Source organism: Pseudophryne corroboree, chromosome 1, assembly GCF_028390025.1.
Source record: "Pseudophryne corroboree isolate aPseCor3 chromosome 1, aPseCor3.hap2, whole genome shotgun sequence".
NCBI lineage: Eukaryota > Metazoa > Chordata > Amphibia > Anura > Myobatrachidae > Pseudophryne > Pseudophryne corroboree.
This window is the reverse complement of record NC_086444.1, coordinates 218,559,676-218,576,748: the sequence shown is the minus strand read 5'-3', so window position 1 is coordinate 218,576,748 and position 17,073 is coordinate 218,559,676.

Here is a 17,073-nt window from a genome sequence, read left to right as displayed (position 1 = left end):
TATCAGTTCAGACGCTGCCGTATGGATGGTACACGGCACCCCGGGTCTTTACCAAGGTAATGGCCGAAATGATGATATTCCTTCGAAGGAAGTGAATTTTAGTTATCCCTTACTTGGACAATTCCCTGATAAGGGTAAGATCCAGGGAACAGTTGGAGGTCGGTGTAGCACTATCTCAGGTAGTGTGGCGGCAGCACGATTGGATTCTCAATATTCCAAAATCGCACCTGGTTCCGACGACGTGTCTTCTGTTCCCAGGGATGATCCTGGACACAGTCCAGAAAAAGGTGTTTCTCCCGGAGGAGAAAGCCAGGGAGTTATCCGAGCTAGTCAGGAACCTCCTAAAACCGAGCCAAGTCTCAGTGCATCAATGCACAAGGGTTCTGGGTAAAATGGTGGCTTCCTACGAAGCAATCCCATTCGGCAGATTCCACGCAAGAACTTTCCAGTGGGACCTGCTGGACAAATGGTCCGGGTCGCATCTTCAGATGCATCAGCGGATAACCCTGTCACCAAGGACAAGGGTGTCCCTCCTGTGGTGGTTGCAGAGTGCTCATCTTCTAGAGGGCCGCAGATTAGGCATTCAGGACTGGGTCCGGGTGACCACGGATGCCAGCCTGCGAGGCTGGGGAGCAGTCACACAGGGAAGGAATATCCAGGGCTTATGGTCAAGCCTGGAGACATCACTTCACATAAATATCCTGAAGCTAAGGGACATTTACAATGCTCTAAGCTTAGCAAGACCTCTGCTTCAAGGTCAGCCGGTGTTGATCCAGTCGGACAACATCACGGCAGTCACCCACGTAAACAGACAGGGTGGCACAAGAAGCAGGAGGGCAATGGCAGAAGCTGCAAGGATTCTTCGCTGGGCGGAAAATCATGTGATAGCACTGTCAGCAGTATTCATTCCGGGAGTGGACAACTGGGAAGCAGACTTCCTCAGCACGACCTCCACCCGGGAGAGTGGGGACTTCACCCAGAAGTCTTCCACATGATTAAAAACTCGACAGGTATTGCGCCAGGTCCAGGGACCCTCAGGCAATAAGCTGTAGACGCTCTGGTAACACCGTGGGTGTACCAGTCAGGGTATGTGTTCCCTCCTCTGCCTCTCATACCCAAGGTACTGAGATTGATAAGATGGAGAGGAGTAAGCACTATATTCGTGGTTCCGGATTGGCCAAGAAGGACTTGGTAACCGGAACTTCAAGAGATGCTCACGGAGGATCCGTGGCCTCTACCTCTAAGAAGGGACCTGCTCCAGCAAGGACCCTGTCTGTTCCAAGACTTACCGCGGCTGCGTTTGACGGCATGGCGGTTGAACGCCGGATCCTGAAGGAAAAAAGGCATTCCGGATGAAGTCATCCCTATCCTGATCAAAGCCAGGAAGGATGTAACCGCAAAAACATTATCACCGCAATTGGCGAAAATATGTTGCGTGGTGCGAGGCCAGTAAGGCCCGACGGAGGAAATTCAACTGGGTCGATTCCTACATTTCCTGCAAACAGGAGTGTCTATGGGCCTGAAATTGGGGTCCATTAAGGTTCAAATTTCGGCCCTGTCAATTTTCTTCCAAAAAGAACTAGCTTCAGTCCCTGAAGTTCAGACGTTTGTAAAAGGGGTACTGCATATACAGCCTCCTTTTGTGCCTCCAGTGGCACTTTGGGATCTCAATGTAGTTTTGGGTTCCAAAAGTCACATTGGTTTGAACCACTTAAATCTGTGGAGTTAAAATATCTCACATGGAAAGTGGTCATGTTGTTGGCCCTGGCCTGGGCCAGGCGCGTGTCAGAATTGGCGGCTTTATCCTGAAAAAGCCCTTATCTGATTTTCCATTCGGACAGGGCGGAATTGAGGACTCGTCCTCAGTTTCTCCCCAAGGTGGTTTCAGCGTTTCACCTGAACCAACCTATTGGTGGTGCCTGCGGCTACTAGGGACTTGGAGGCCTCCAAGTTGCTAGACGTTGTCAGTGCCCTGAAAATATATGTTTCCAGGACGGCTGGAGTCAGGAAATCTGACTCGCTGTTTATCCTGTATGCACCCAATAAGCTGGGTGCTCCTGCTTCTAAGCAGACTATTGCTCGTTGGATTTGTAGTACAATTCAGCTTGCACATTCTGTGGCAGGCCTGCCACAGCCAAAAATCTGTAAATGCCCACTCCACAAGGAAGGTGGGCTCATCTTGGGCGGCTGCCCGAGGGGTTTCGGCTTTACAACTTTGCCGAGCAGCTACTTGGTCAGGAGCAAATACGTTTGTAAAATTCTACAAAATTGATATCCTGGCTGAGGAGGACCTGGAGTTCTCTCATTCGGTGCTGCAGAGTCATCCGCACTCTCCCGCCCGTTTGGGAGCTTTGGTATAATCCCCATGGTCCTTACGGAGTCCCCAGCATCCACTTAGGACGTTAGAGAAAATAAGAATTTACTTACCGATAATTCTATTTCTCATAGTCCGTAGTGGATGCTGGGCGCCCATCCCAAGTGCGGATTGTCTGCAATACTTGTACATAGTTATTGTTACAAAAATCGGGTTATTATTGTTGTGAGCCATCTTTCAGAGGCTCCTCTGTTATCATGCTGTTAACTGGGTTCAGATCACAGGTTATACGGTGTGATTGGTGTGGCTGGTATGAGTCTTACCCGGGATTCAAAATCCTTCCTTATTGTGTACGCTCGTCCGGGCACAGTATCCTAACTGAGGCTTGGAGGAGGGTCATAGGGGGAGGAGCCAGTGCACACCAGATAGTCCTAAAGCTTTCTTTAGATGTGCCCAGTCTCCTGCGGAGCCGCTATTCCCCATGGTCCTTACGGAGTCCCCAGCATCCACTACGGACTATGAGAAATAGAATTATCGGTAAGTAAATTCTTATTTTTGTAGAGAGGTGGAGAGTCTGAGGGGGAGCGGTAGGGAATTCCAGAGAATTGGAGCAGCACGTGAAAAATTTTGGAGGTAGGAGTGGGAGGAAGTAATCAGTAGGCCGGAGAATCGGCGTGCATTAGCAGAGCGAAGAGGACGGGTGGGAGTGTAAAGGGAGATAAGGTCAGAGATGTAGATGGGAGAGGAGTGGGTGAGGGCTTTGTAAGCGAGTGTGAGAAGCTTGAAATGGATATATATATGCATGTTTAATATGCTATGTGTATATTATATATATATATTTATATATATATATATATATATATATATAGGTGTATATACGGTATATATGTGTACATATATAGATATGTATATATATATATGTATATATATATATATACACAGACACACTAGTTTTACGGACCCAGCATGTACTGGGTCACCTCAGTCCCCGCCCCCGTGCTTGGCTCCACCCAGTTCTGGAAACCCCCCCATGAAAATCCTGCGTTTGCCACTGCCATACTGTACATGGTAAATAGCAATCCTATATCATTCATGATCAGGGCCGGTTCAAGGGCGCTCTGCGCCCCGGGTAGGAAAGGGGCGTGGCCTAATACAGGGGGTGTGGTCAGCTACGCCCCCTGTACATTGCTAGTGCCGCTTGAATGCTGAGTGGTGCGCGATGACGTCATCGCGCACCGCACAGCAAAAGGTCCTCTCCACGAAGGGAAACTAGACGCTATGCGTCTAGTTCCCTTCGTGGAGAGGACCTTTGCTGTGCGGTGCACGATGACGTCATCGCGCACCGCTCACTAAAGTTACTCTCCACGAAGGGAAACTAGACGCATAGCGTCTAGTTCCCTTCACAGGAGGCGGACGGGGACGGCAGCGGGCAGCGGAGGCGGACGGGGGACACAGTGGGCAGCAGTGGCAGATCTTGCCATGGTGCGGCGCCCTCCGGATGGCGCCAGCGCCCTCCGGAAGGCGGCGCCCCGGGCAAAAGTCCTGCTTGCCCGTGGCAAGATCCGCTACTGTTCATGATGTATCTGTTATGATGTTTGGAAGCACCTGTATTCTGGAAGCAGACACCAGGTGGTTGGAGCGACCCAGAGTAGAGGTGCAGAGTCTAACACACCGGGGGGTGTTCCCCAGGGAACCTCGCAAGGGGATTTGGGCTTCGCTGCCCTGATGTGCAGGTCGCGGCCCTCTGCCTGGGTCACCTGGTATCTGCACAGGAGTCCACAAGGTATAAACAGGATAATTTACCTGGAGAAATACAGCTGGTAAGGCAGGGGTTAATTGCAGAGTGACTGACACAGCAGGGCTAATGGCAGAGGTTTGATAAGAGCAGAACTGGGACACAGAGGGAAACTTGTAGTCTGAAAGTTCTGGATAGCAGAGCTGGAATATGGCAGGATTCACAGGGATTTGTTTGGAGTCTGGATACAGAATTGCAGGTACTGAATGGAGATGAACATGCAGAAAGGTCAGAGTGATTAGACTGCCATTTGCAAAACTGGACAGGTGCAGGATTACTGAGGCAAGGTGCAAGACTGGCTGGAATGGTGCACTTGAAGCAGGGAATCCAAGGCAGAAGTACACACTGGATAAATAATTGTAGTGCATACAGGTCCAAGATGAACTGGATGCAGGACTGGCAGGAATACTGGGACCAGTTACCAGGACACAGGAGACTGGGAACTTGCACAGCGTACAATGGCCACGTGCTGAGAACACAGGAACAGGCTCTAAGGAGTAGAGATGTGCACTTGAAATTTTTCGGGTTTTGTGTTTTGGTTTTGGGTTCGGTTCCGCTCCCCAAACAGCACATGACGCAAATAAAAATGAAAGAAAAAAGAGGTGCAAGATGGAATTGTCCTTGGGCCCTCCCACCCACCCTTATGTTGTATAAACAGGACATGCACACTTTAACCAACCCATCATTTCAGTGACAGGGTCTGCCACACGACTGTGACTGAAATGACGGGTTGGTTTGGACCCCCACCTAAAAAGAAGCAATTAATCTCTCCTTGCACAAACTGGCTCTACAGAGGCAAGATGTCCACCTCATCATCATCCTCCGATATATCACCGTGTACATCCCCCTCCTCACAGATTATCAATTCGTCCCCACTGGAATCCACCATCTCAGCTCCCTGTGTACTTTGTGGAGGCAATTGCTGCTGGTCAATGTCTCCACGGAGGAATTGATTATAATTCATTTTAATGAACATCATCTTCTCCACATTTTCTGGATGTAACCTCGTACGCCGATTGCTGACAAGGTGAGCGGCGGCACTAAACACTCTTTCGGAGTACACACTTGTGGGAGGGCAACTTAGGTAGAATAAAGCCAGTTTGTGCAAGGGCCTCCAAATTGCCTCTTTTTCCTGCCAGTATAAGTACGGACTGTGTGACGTGCCTACTTGGATGCGGTCACTCATATAATCCTCCACCATTCTTTCAATGGTGAGAGAATCATATGCAGTGACAGTAGACGACATGTCCGTAATCGTTGTCAGGTCCTTCAGTCCGGACCAGATGTCAGCATCAGCAGTCGCTCCAGACTGCCCTGCATCACCGCCAGCGGGTGGGCTCGGAATTCTGAGCCTTTTCCTCGCACCCCCAGTTGCGGGAGAATGTGAAGGAGGAGATGTTGACAGGTCGCGTTCCGCTTGACTTGACAATTTTCTCACCAGCAGGTCTTTGAACCCCAGCAGACTTGTGTCTGCCGGAAAGAGAGATCCAAGGTAGGCTTTAAATCTAGGATCGAGCATGGTGGCCAAAATGTAGTGCTCTGATTTCAACAGATTGACCACCCGTGAATCCTTGTTAAGCGAATTAAGGGCTCCATCCACAAGTCCCACATGCCTAGCGGAATCGCTCTGTGTTAGCTCCTCCTTTAATGTCTCCAGCTTCTTCTGCAAAAGCCTGATGAGGGGAATGACCTGACTCAGGCTGGCAGTGTCTGAACTGACTTCACGTGTGGCAAGTTCAAAGGGCATCAGAACCTTGCACAACGTTGAAATCATTCTCCACTGCGCTTGAGACAGGTGCATTCCACCTCCTATATCGTGCTGAATTGTATAGGCTTGAATGGCCTTTTGCTGCTCCTCCAACCTCTGAAGCATATAGAGGGTTGAATTCCACCTCGTTACCACTTCTTGCTTCAGATGATGGCAGGGCAGGTTCAGTTGTTTTTGGTGGTGCTCCAGTCTTCTGTACGTGGTGCCTGTACGCCGAAAGTGTCCCGCAATTCTTCTGGCCACCGACAGCATCTCTTGCACACCCCTGTCGTTTTTTAAAAAATTCTGCACCACCAAATTCAAGGTATGTGCAAAACATGGGACGTGCTGGAATTTGCCCATATTTAATGCACACACAATATTGCTGGCGTTGTCCGATGCCACAAATCCACAGGAGAGTCCAATTGGGGTAAGCCATTCCGCGATGATCTTCCTCAGTTGCCGTAAGAGGTTTTCAGCTGTGTGCGTATTCTGGAAAGCGGTGATACAAAGCGTAGCCTGCCTAGGAAAGAGTTGGCGTTTGCGAGATGCTGCTACTGGTGCCGCCGCTGCTGTTCTTGCGGCGGGAGTCCATACATCTACCTAGTGGGCTGTCACAGTCATATAGTCCTGACCCTGCCCTGCTCCACTTGTCCACATGTCCGTGGTTAAGTGGACATTGGGTACAACTGCATTTTTTAGGACACTGGTGAGTCTTTTTCTGACGTCCGTGTACATTCTCGGTATCGCCTGCCTAGAGAAGTGGAACCTAGATGGTATTTGGTAACGGGGGCACACTGCCTCAATAAATTGTCTAGTTCCCTGTGAACTAACGGCGGATACCGGACGCACGTCTAACACCAACATAGTTGTCAAGGCCTCAGTTATCCGCTTTGCAGCAGGATGACTGCTGTGATATTTCATCTTCCTCGCAAAGGACTGTTGGACAGTCAATTGCTTACTGGAAGTAGTACAAGTGGTCTTCCGACTTCCCCTCTGGGATGACGATTGACTCCCAGCAGCAACAACAGCAGCGCCAGCAGCAGTAGGCATTACACTCAAGGATGCATCGGAGGAATCCCAGGCAGGAGAGGACTCGTCAGAATTGCCAGTGACATGGCCTGCAGGACTATTGGCATTCCTGGGTAAGGAGGAAATTGACACTGAGGGAGTTGGTGGGGTGGTTTGCGTGAGCTTGGTTACAAGAGGAAGGGATTTAGTGGTCAGTGGACTGCTTCCGCTGTCACCCAAAGTTTTTGAACTTGTCACTGACTTATTATGAATGCGCTGCAGGTGACGTATAAGGGAGGATGTTCCGAGGTGGTTAACGTCCTTACCCCTACTTATTACAGCTTGACAAAGGCAACACACGGCTTGACACCTGTTGTCCGCATTTCTGTTGAAATACTTCCACACCGAAGAGTTGATTTTTTTGGTATTTTCACCAGGCATGTCAATGGCCATATTCCTCCCACGGACAACAGGTGTCTCCCCGGGTGCCTGACTTAAACAAACCACCTCACCATCAGAATCCTCCTGGTCAATTTCCTCCCCAGCGCCAGCAACACCCATATCCTCCTCATCCTGGTGTACTTCAACACTGACATCTTCAATCTGACTATCAGGAACTGGACTGCGGGTGCTCCTTCCAGCACTTGCAGGGGGCGTGCAAATGGTGGAAGGCGCATGCTCTTCACGTCCAGTGTTGGGAAGGTCAGGCATCGCAACCGACACAATTGGACTCTCCTTGTGGATTTGGGATTTCGAAGAACGCACAGTTCTTTGCGGTGCTTTTGCCAGCTTGAGTCTTTTCATTTTTCTAGCGAGAGGCTGAGTGCTTCCATCCTCATGTGAAGCTGAACCACTAGCCATGAACATAGGCCAGGGCCTCAGCCGTTCCTTGCCACTCCGTGTGGTAAATGGCATATTGGCAAGTTTACGCTTCTCCTCCGACAATTTTATTTTAGGTTTTGGAGTCCTTTTTTTACTGATATTTGGTGTTTTGGATTTTACATGCTCTGTACTATGACATTGGGCATCGGCCTTGGCAGACGACGTTGCTGGCCTTTCATCGTCTCGGCCATGACTAGTGGCAGCAGCTTCAGCACGAGGTGGAAGTGGATCTTGATCTTTCCCTAATTTTGGAACCTCAACATTTTTGTTCTCCATATTTTAATAGGGACAACTAAAAGGCACCTCAGGTAAACAATGGAGATGGATGGATACTAGTATACTTATGGATGGACTGCCGAGTGCCGACACAGAGGTAGCTACAGCCGTGGACTACCGTACTGTGTCTGCTGCTAATATAGACTGGATGATAATGAGATGAAATCAATATATATGTATATATAATATCACTAGTACTGCAGCCGGACAGGTATATATTATATATTTATTATGTAATGACTGATGACGGACCTGCTGGACACTGTCAGCTCAGCAGCACCGCAGACTGCTACAGTAAGCTACTATAGTAGTATGTATAAAGAAGAAAGAAAAAAACAACAACCACGGGTAGGTGGTATACAATTATGGATGGACTGCCGAGTGCCGACACAGAGGTAGCTACAGCTGTGGACTAACATACTGTGTCTGCTGCTAATATAGACTGGATGATAATGAGATGAAATCAATATATATGTATATATAATATCACTAGTACTGCAGCCGGACAGGTATATATTATATATTTATTATGTAATGACTGATGACGGACCTGCTGGACACTGTCAGCTCAGCAGCACCGCAGACTGCTACAGTAAGCTACTATATTAGTAGTATGTATAAAGAAGAAAGAAAAAAACAACAACCACGGGTAGGTGGTATACAATTATGGATGGACTGCCGAGTGCCGACACAGAGGTAGCTACAGCCGTGGACTAACGTACTGTGTCTGCTGCTAATATAGACTGGATGATAATGAGATGAAATCAATATATATGTATATATAATATCACTAGTACTGCAGCCGGACAGGTATATATTATATATTTATTATGTAATGACTGATGACGGACCTGCTGGACACTGTCAGCTCAGCAGCACCGCAGACTGCTACAGTAAGCTACTATATTAGTAGTATGTGTAAAGAAGAAAGAAAAAAAAAACAACCACGGGTAGGTGGTATACAATTATGGATGGACTGCCGAGTGCCGACACAGAGGTAGCTACAGCCGTGGACTAACGTACTGTGTCTGCTGCTAATATAGACTGGATGATAATGAGATGAAATCAATATATATGTATATATAATATCACTAGTACTGCAGCCGGACAGGTATATATTATATATTTATTATGTAATGACTGATGACGGACCTGCTGGACACTGTCAGCTCAGCAGCACCGCAGACTGCTACAGTAAGCTACTATAGTAGTATGTATAAAGAAGAAAGAAAAAAACAACAACCACGGGTAGGTGGTATACAATTATGGATGGACTGCCGAGTGCCGACACAGAGGTAGCTACAGCCGTGGACTAACGTACTGTGTCTGCTGATAATATAGACTGGATGATAATGAGATGAAATCAATATATATGTATATATAATATCACTAGTACTGCAGCCGGACATGTATATATTATATATTTATTATGTAATGACTGATGACGGACCTGCTGGACACTGTCAGCTCAGCAGCACCGCAGACTGCTACAGTAAGCTACTATAGTAGTATGTATAAAGAAGAAAGAAAAAAACAACAACCACGGGTAGGTGGTATACAATTATGGATGGACTGCCGAGTGCCGACACAGAGGTAGCTACAGCCGTGGACTAACGTACTGTGTCTGCTGCTAATATAGACTGGATGATAATGAGATGAAATCAATATATATGTATATATAATATCACTAGTACTGCAGCCGGACAGGTATATATTATATATTTATTATGTAATGACTGATGACCGACCTGCTGGACACTGTCAGCTCAGCAGCACCGCAGACTGCTACAGTAAGCTACTATAGTAGTATGTATAAAGAAGAAAGAAAAAAAAAAAAAAACACGGGTAGGTGCTAGGTGGTATACAATATTATATATATATTATATACAATTATATATATATATAATATATATTAAACTCATAAACTGGTGGTGATTTATTAAACTGGTGGTCAGGTCACTGGTCACACTATCAGCAACTTGCAAGTAGTACTCCTGAGTCCTAAGCAGACAATCACAATATATATTATACTGGTGGTCAGTGTGGTCACAAACAATGGCAGTGTGGCTGGCACTCTGGCAGCAAAAGTGTGCACTGTACGTTATATGTACTCCTGAGTCCTGCTCTCAGACTCTAACTGCTCCCCACTGTCAGTGTCTCCCCCACAAGTCAGATAATACAGTCACACTATCTCTCTCTATCACTTCAGCAAGTACTAGTAGTAGTAGTACTCCTCCTAATGCTCCCCAAATTACTACTGTGTCTCTCTCTGTCTCACTCTTTTCTCGAATCTCTATAAACGGAGAGGACGCCAGACACGTCCTCTCCCTATGAATCTCAATGCACGTGTGAAAAATGGCGGCGGCGACGCGCGGCTCCTTATATAGAATCCGAGTCTCGCGATAGAATCCGAGCCTCGCGAGAATCCGACAGCGTGATGATGACGTTCGGGCGCGCTCGGGTTAACCGAGCAAGGCGGGAAGATCCGAGTCGCTCGGACCCGTGTAAAAAAACATGAAGTTCGGGCGGGTTCGGATTCCGAGGAACCGAACCCGCTCTTCTCTACTAAGGAGTCCAGACTAGAACCAGACACTCTCTGATACTGAACGAACTCTATCACTGGCACAGTGGTATGTGGATACTCCCTAGTTAAAAGGAGACAGACCAATCACATAATAGTCAGGCTGAAGTTGCAGGTAATGAGGTCTAGGTGATCAGTTGCTAGGAAACGAGAACAACAGAAGGGAGCAGCCGGATCCAGGTGCTAATCAATAGAGATGAGCGGGTTCGGTTTCTCTGAATCCGAACCCGCCAGAACTTCATGTTTTTTTTCACGGGTCCGAGCGACTCGGATCTTCCCGCCTTGCTCGGTTAACCCGAGCGCGCCCCGAACGTCATCATGACGCTGTCGGATTCTCGCGAGGCTCGGATTCTATCGCGAGACTCGGATTCTATATAAGGAGCCGCGCGTCGCCGCCATTTTCACACGTGCATTGAGATTGATAGGGAGAGGACGTGGCTGGCGTCCTCTCCGTTTAGAATTAGAATAGATTAGAGAGACACTTGATTTACTAATTTTGGGGAGCATTAGGAGTACTCAGTAGTGTACAGTGCAGAGTTTTGCTGATAGTGACCAGTGACCACCACTTTTATTTATAATCCGTTCTCTGCCTGAAAAAAGCGATACACAGCACACAGTGACTCAGTCACATACCATATCTGTGTGCACTGCTCAGGCTCAGGCCAGTGTGCTGCATCATCTATATATTATATATTTGTCTGACTGCTCAGCTCACACAGCTTATAATTGTGGGGGAGACTGGGGAGCACTACTGCAGTGCCAGTTATAGGTTATAGCAGGAGCCAGGAGTACATAATATTATATTAAAATTAAACAGTGCACACTTTTGCTGCAGGAGTGCCACTGCCAGTGTGACTAGTGACCAGTGACCTGACCACCAGTATATAATATTAGTAGTATACTATCTCTTTATCAACCAGTCTATATTAGCAGCAGACACAGTACAGTGCGGTAGTTCACGGCTGTGGCTACCTCTGTGTCGGCACTCGGCAGCCCGTCCATAATTGTATATACCAGTGACCTAACCGTGGTTTTTTTTTCTTTCTTTATACATACATACTAGTTACGAGTATACTATCTCTTTATCAACCAGTCTATATATTAGCAGCAGACACAGTACAGTGCGGTAGTTCACGGCTGTGGCTACCTCTGTGTCGGCACTCGGCAGCCCGTCCATAATTGTATATACCACCTAACCGTGGTTTTTTTTTTCTTTCTTTATACATACATACTAGTTACGAGTATACTATCTCTTTATCAACCAGTCTATATATTAGCAGCAGACACAGTACAGTGCGGTAGTTCACGGCTGTGGCTACCTCTGTGTCGGCACTCGGCAGCCCGTCCATAATTGTATATACCACCTAACCGTGGTTTTTTTTTCTTTCTTTATACATACATACTAGTTACGAGTATACTATCTCTTTATCAACCAGTCTATATATTAGCAGCAGACACAGTACAGTGCGGTAGTTCACGGCTGTGGCTACCTCTGTGTCGGCACTCGGCAGCCCGTCCATAATTGTATATACCACCTAACCGTGGTTTTTTTTTCTTTCTTTATACATACATACTAGTTACGAGTATACTATCTCTTTATCAACCAGTCTATATATTAGCAGCAGACACAGTACAGTGCGGTAGTTCACGGCTGTGGCTACCTCTGTGTCGGCACTCGGCAGCCCGTCCATAATTGTATATACCACCTAACCGTGGTTTTTTTTTCTTTCTTTATACATACATACTAGTTACGAGTATACTATCTCTTTATCAACCAGTCTATATATTAGCAGCAGACACAGTACAGTGCGGTAGTTCACGGCTGTGGCTACCTCTGTGTCGGCACTCGGCAGCCCGTCCATAATTGTATATACCACCTAACCGTGGTTTTTTTTTCTTTCTTTATACATACATACTAGTTACGAGTATACTATCTCTTTATCAACCAGTCTATATATTAGCAGCAGACACAGTACAGTGCGGTAGGTCACGGCTGTGGCTACCTCTGTGTCGGCACTCGGCAGCCCGTCCATAATTGTATATACCACCTAACCGTGGTTTTTTTTTCTTTCTTTATACATACATACTAGTTACGAGTATACTATCTCTTTATCAACCAGTCTATATATTAGCAGCAAACACAGTACAGTGCGGTAGTTCACGGCTGTGGCTACCTCTGTGTCGGCACTCGGCAGCCCGTCCATAATTGTATATACCACCTAACCGTGGTTTTTTTTTCTTTCTTTATACATACATACTAGTTACGAGTATACTATCTCTTTATCAACCAGTCTATATATTAGCAGCAGACACAGTACAGTGCGGTAGTTCACGGCTGTGGCTACCTCTGTGTCGGCACTCGGCAGCCCGTCCATAATTGTATATACCACCTAACCGTGGTTTTTTTTTCTTTCTTTATACATACATACTAGTTACGAGTATACTATCTCTTTATCAACCAGTCTATATATTAGCAGCAGACACAGTACAGTGCGGTAGTTCACGGCTGTGGCTACCTCTGTGTCGGCACTCGGCAGCCCGTCCATAATTGTATATACCACCTAACCGTGGTTTTTTTTTCTTTCTTTATACATACATACTAGTTACGAGTATACTATCTCTTTATCAACCAGTCTATATATTAGCAGCAGACACAGTACAGTGCGGTAGTTCACGGCTGTGGCTACCTCTGTGTCGGCACTCGGCAGCCCGTCCATAATTGTATATACCACCTAACCGTGGTTTTTTTTTCTTTCTTTATACATACATACTAGTTACGAGTATACTATCTCTTTATCAACCAGTCTATATATTAGCAGCAGACACAGTACAGTGCGGTAGTTCACGGCTGTGGCTACCTCTGTGTCGGCACTCGGCAGCCCGTCCATAATTGTATATACCACCTAACCGTGTTTTTTTTTTCTTTCTTTATACATACATACTAGTTACGAGTATACTATCTCTTTATCAACCAGTCTATATATTAGCAGCAGACACAGTACAGTGCGGTAGTTCACGGCTGTGGCTACCTCTGTGTCGGCACTCGGCAGCCCGTCCATAATTGTATATACCACCTAACCGTGGTTTTTTTTCTTTCTTTATACATACATACTAGTTACGAGTATACTATCTCTTTATCAACCAGTCTATATATTAGCAGCAGACACAGTACAGTGCGGTAGTTCACGGCTGTGGCTACCTCTGTGTCGGCACTCGGCAGCCCGTCCATAATTGTATACTAGTATCCAATCCATCCATCTCCATTGTTTACCTGAGGTGCCTTTTTGTTGTGCCTATTAAAATATGGAGAACAAAAATGTTGAGGTTCCAAAATTAGGGAAAGATCAAGATCCACTTCCACCTCGTGCTGAAGCTGCTGCCACTAGTCATGGCCGAGACGATGAAATGCCAGCAACGTCGTCTGCCAAGGCCGATGCCCAATGGCATAGTACAGAGCATGTCAAAACCAAAACACCAAATATCAGTAAAAAAAGGACTCCAAAACCTAAAATAAAATTGTCGGAGGAGAAGCGTAAACTTGCCAATATGCCATTTACCACACGGAGTGGCAAGGAACGGCTGAGGCCCTGGCCTATGTTCATGGCTAGTGGTTCAGCTTCACATGAGGATGGAAGCACTCAGCCTCTCGCTAGAAAACTGAAAAGACTCAAGCTGGCAAAAGCACCGCAAAGAACTGTGCGTTCTTTGAAATCCCAAATCCACAAGGAGAGTCCAATTGTGTCGGTTGCGATGCCTGACCTTCCCAACACTGGACGTGAAGAGCATGCGCCTTCCACCATTTGCACGCCCCCTGCAAGTGCTGGAAGGAGCACCCGCAGTCCAGTTCCTGATAGTAAGATTGAAGATGTCAGTGTTGAAGTACACCAGGATGAGGAGGATATGGGTGTTGCTGGCGCTGGGGAGGAAATTGACCAGGAGGATTCTGATGGTGAGGTGGTTTGTTTAAGTCAGGCACCCGGGGAGACACCTGTTGTCCGTGGGAGGAATATGGCCGTTGACATGCCTGGTGAAAATACCAAAAAAATCAGCTCTTCGGTGTGGAGGTATTTCACCAGAAATGCGGACAACAGGTGTCAAGCCGTGTGTTCCCTTTGTCAAGCTGTAATAAGTAGGGGTAAGGACGTTAACCACCTCGGAACATCCTCCCTTATACGTCACCTGCAGCGCATTCATAATAAGTCAGTGACAAGTTCAAAAACTTTGGGTGACAGCGGAAGCAGTCCACTGACCAGTAAATCCCTTCCTCTTGTAACCAAGCTCACGCAAACCACCCCACCAACTCCCTCAGTGTCAATTTCCTCCTTCCCCAGGAATGCCAATAGTCCTGCAGGCCATGTCACTGGCAATTCTGACGAGTCCTCTCCTGCCTGGGATTCCTCCGATGCATCCTTGCGTGTAACGCCTACTGCTGCTGGCGCTGCTGTTGTTGCCGCTGGGAGTCGATGGTCATCCCAGAGGGGAAGTCGTAAGCCCACTTGTACTACTTCCAGTAAGCAATTGACTGTTCAACAGTCCTTTGCGAGGAAGATGAAATATCACAGCAGTCATCCTACTGCAAAGCGGATAACTGAGTCCTTGACAACTATGTTGGTGTTAGACGTGCGTCCGGTATCCGCCGTTAGTTCACAGGGAACTAGACAATTTATTGAGGCAGTGTGCCCCCGTTACCAAATACCATCTAGGTTCCACTTCTCTAGGCAGGCGATACCGAGAATGTACACGGACGTCAGAAAAAGACTCACCAGTGTCCTAAAAAATGCAGTTGTACCCAATGTCCACATAACCACGGACATGTGGACAAGTGGAGCAGGGCAGGGTCAGGACTATATGACTGTGACAGCCCACTGGGTAGATGTATGGACTCCCGCCGCAAGAACAGCAGCGGCGGCACCAGTAGCAGCATCTCGCAAACGCCAACTCTTTCCTAGGCAGGCTACGCTTTGTATCACCGCTTTCCAGAATACGCACACAGCTGAAAACCTCTTACGGCAACTGAGGAAGATCATCGCGGAATGGCTTACCCCAATTGGACTCTCCTGTGGATTTGTGGCATCGGACAACGCCAGCAATATTGTGTGTGCATTAAATATGGGCAAATTCCAGCACGTCCCATGTTTTGCACATACCTTGAATTTGGTGGTGCAGAATTTTTTAAAAAACGACAGGGGCGTGCAAGAGATGCTGTCGGTGGCCAGAAAAATTGCGGGACACTTTCGGCGTACAGGCACCACGTACAGAAGACTGGAGCACCACCAAAAACTACTGAACCTGCCCTGCCATCATCTGAAGCAAGAAGTGGTAACGAGGTGGAATTCAACCCTCTATATGCTTCAGAGGTTGGAGGAGCAGCAAAAGGCCATTCAAGCCTATACAATTGAGCACGATATAGTAGGTGGAATGCACCTGTCTCAAGTGCAGTGGAGAATGATTTCAACGTTGTGCAAGGTTCTGATGCCCTTTGAACTTGCCACACGTGAAGTCAGTTCAGACACTGCCAGCCTGAGTCAGGTCATTCCCCTCATCAGGCTTTTGCAGAAGAAGCTGGAGGCATTGAAGAAGGAGCTAAAAGGGAGCGATTCCGCTAGGCATGTGGGACTTGTGGATGCAGCCCTTAATTCGCTTAACAAGGATTCACGGGTGGTCAATCTGTTGAAATCAGAGCACTACATTTTGGCCACCGTGCTCGATCCTAGATTTAAAGCCTACCTTGGATCTCTCTTTCCGGCAGACACAGGTCTGCTGGGGTTGAAAGACCTGCTGGTGACAAAATTGTCAAGTCAAGCGGAACGCGACCTGTCAACATCTCCTCCTTCACATTCTCCCGCAACTGGGGGTGCGAGGAAAAGGCTCAGAATTCCGAGCCCACCCGCTGGCGGTGATGCAGGGCAGTCTGGAGCGACTGCTGATGCTGACATCTGGTCCGGACTGAAGGACCTGACAACGATTACGGACATGTCGTCTACTGTCACTGCATATGATTCTCTCAACATTGATAGAATGGTGGAGGATTATATGAGTGACCGCATCCAAGTAGGCACGTCACACAGTCCGTACTTATACTGGCAGGAAAAAGAGGCAATTTGGAGGCCCTTGCACAAACTGGCTTTATTCTACCTAAGTTGCCCTCCCACAAGTGTGTACTCCGAAAGAGTGTTTAGTGCCGCCGCTCACCTTGTCAGCAATCGGCGTACGAGGTTACATCCAGAAAATGTGGAGAAGATGATGTTCATTAAAATGAATTATAATCAATTCCTCCGCGGAGACATTGACCAGCAGCAATTGCCTCCACAAAGTACACAGGGAGCTGAGATGGTGGATTCCAGTGGGGACGAATTGATAATCTGTGAGGAGGGGGATGTACACGGTGATATATCGGAGGGTGAAGATGAGGTGGACATCTTGCCTCTGTAGAGCCAGTTTGTGCAAGGAGAGATTAATTGCTTCTT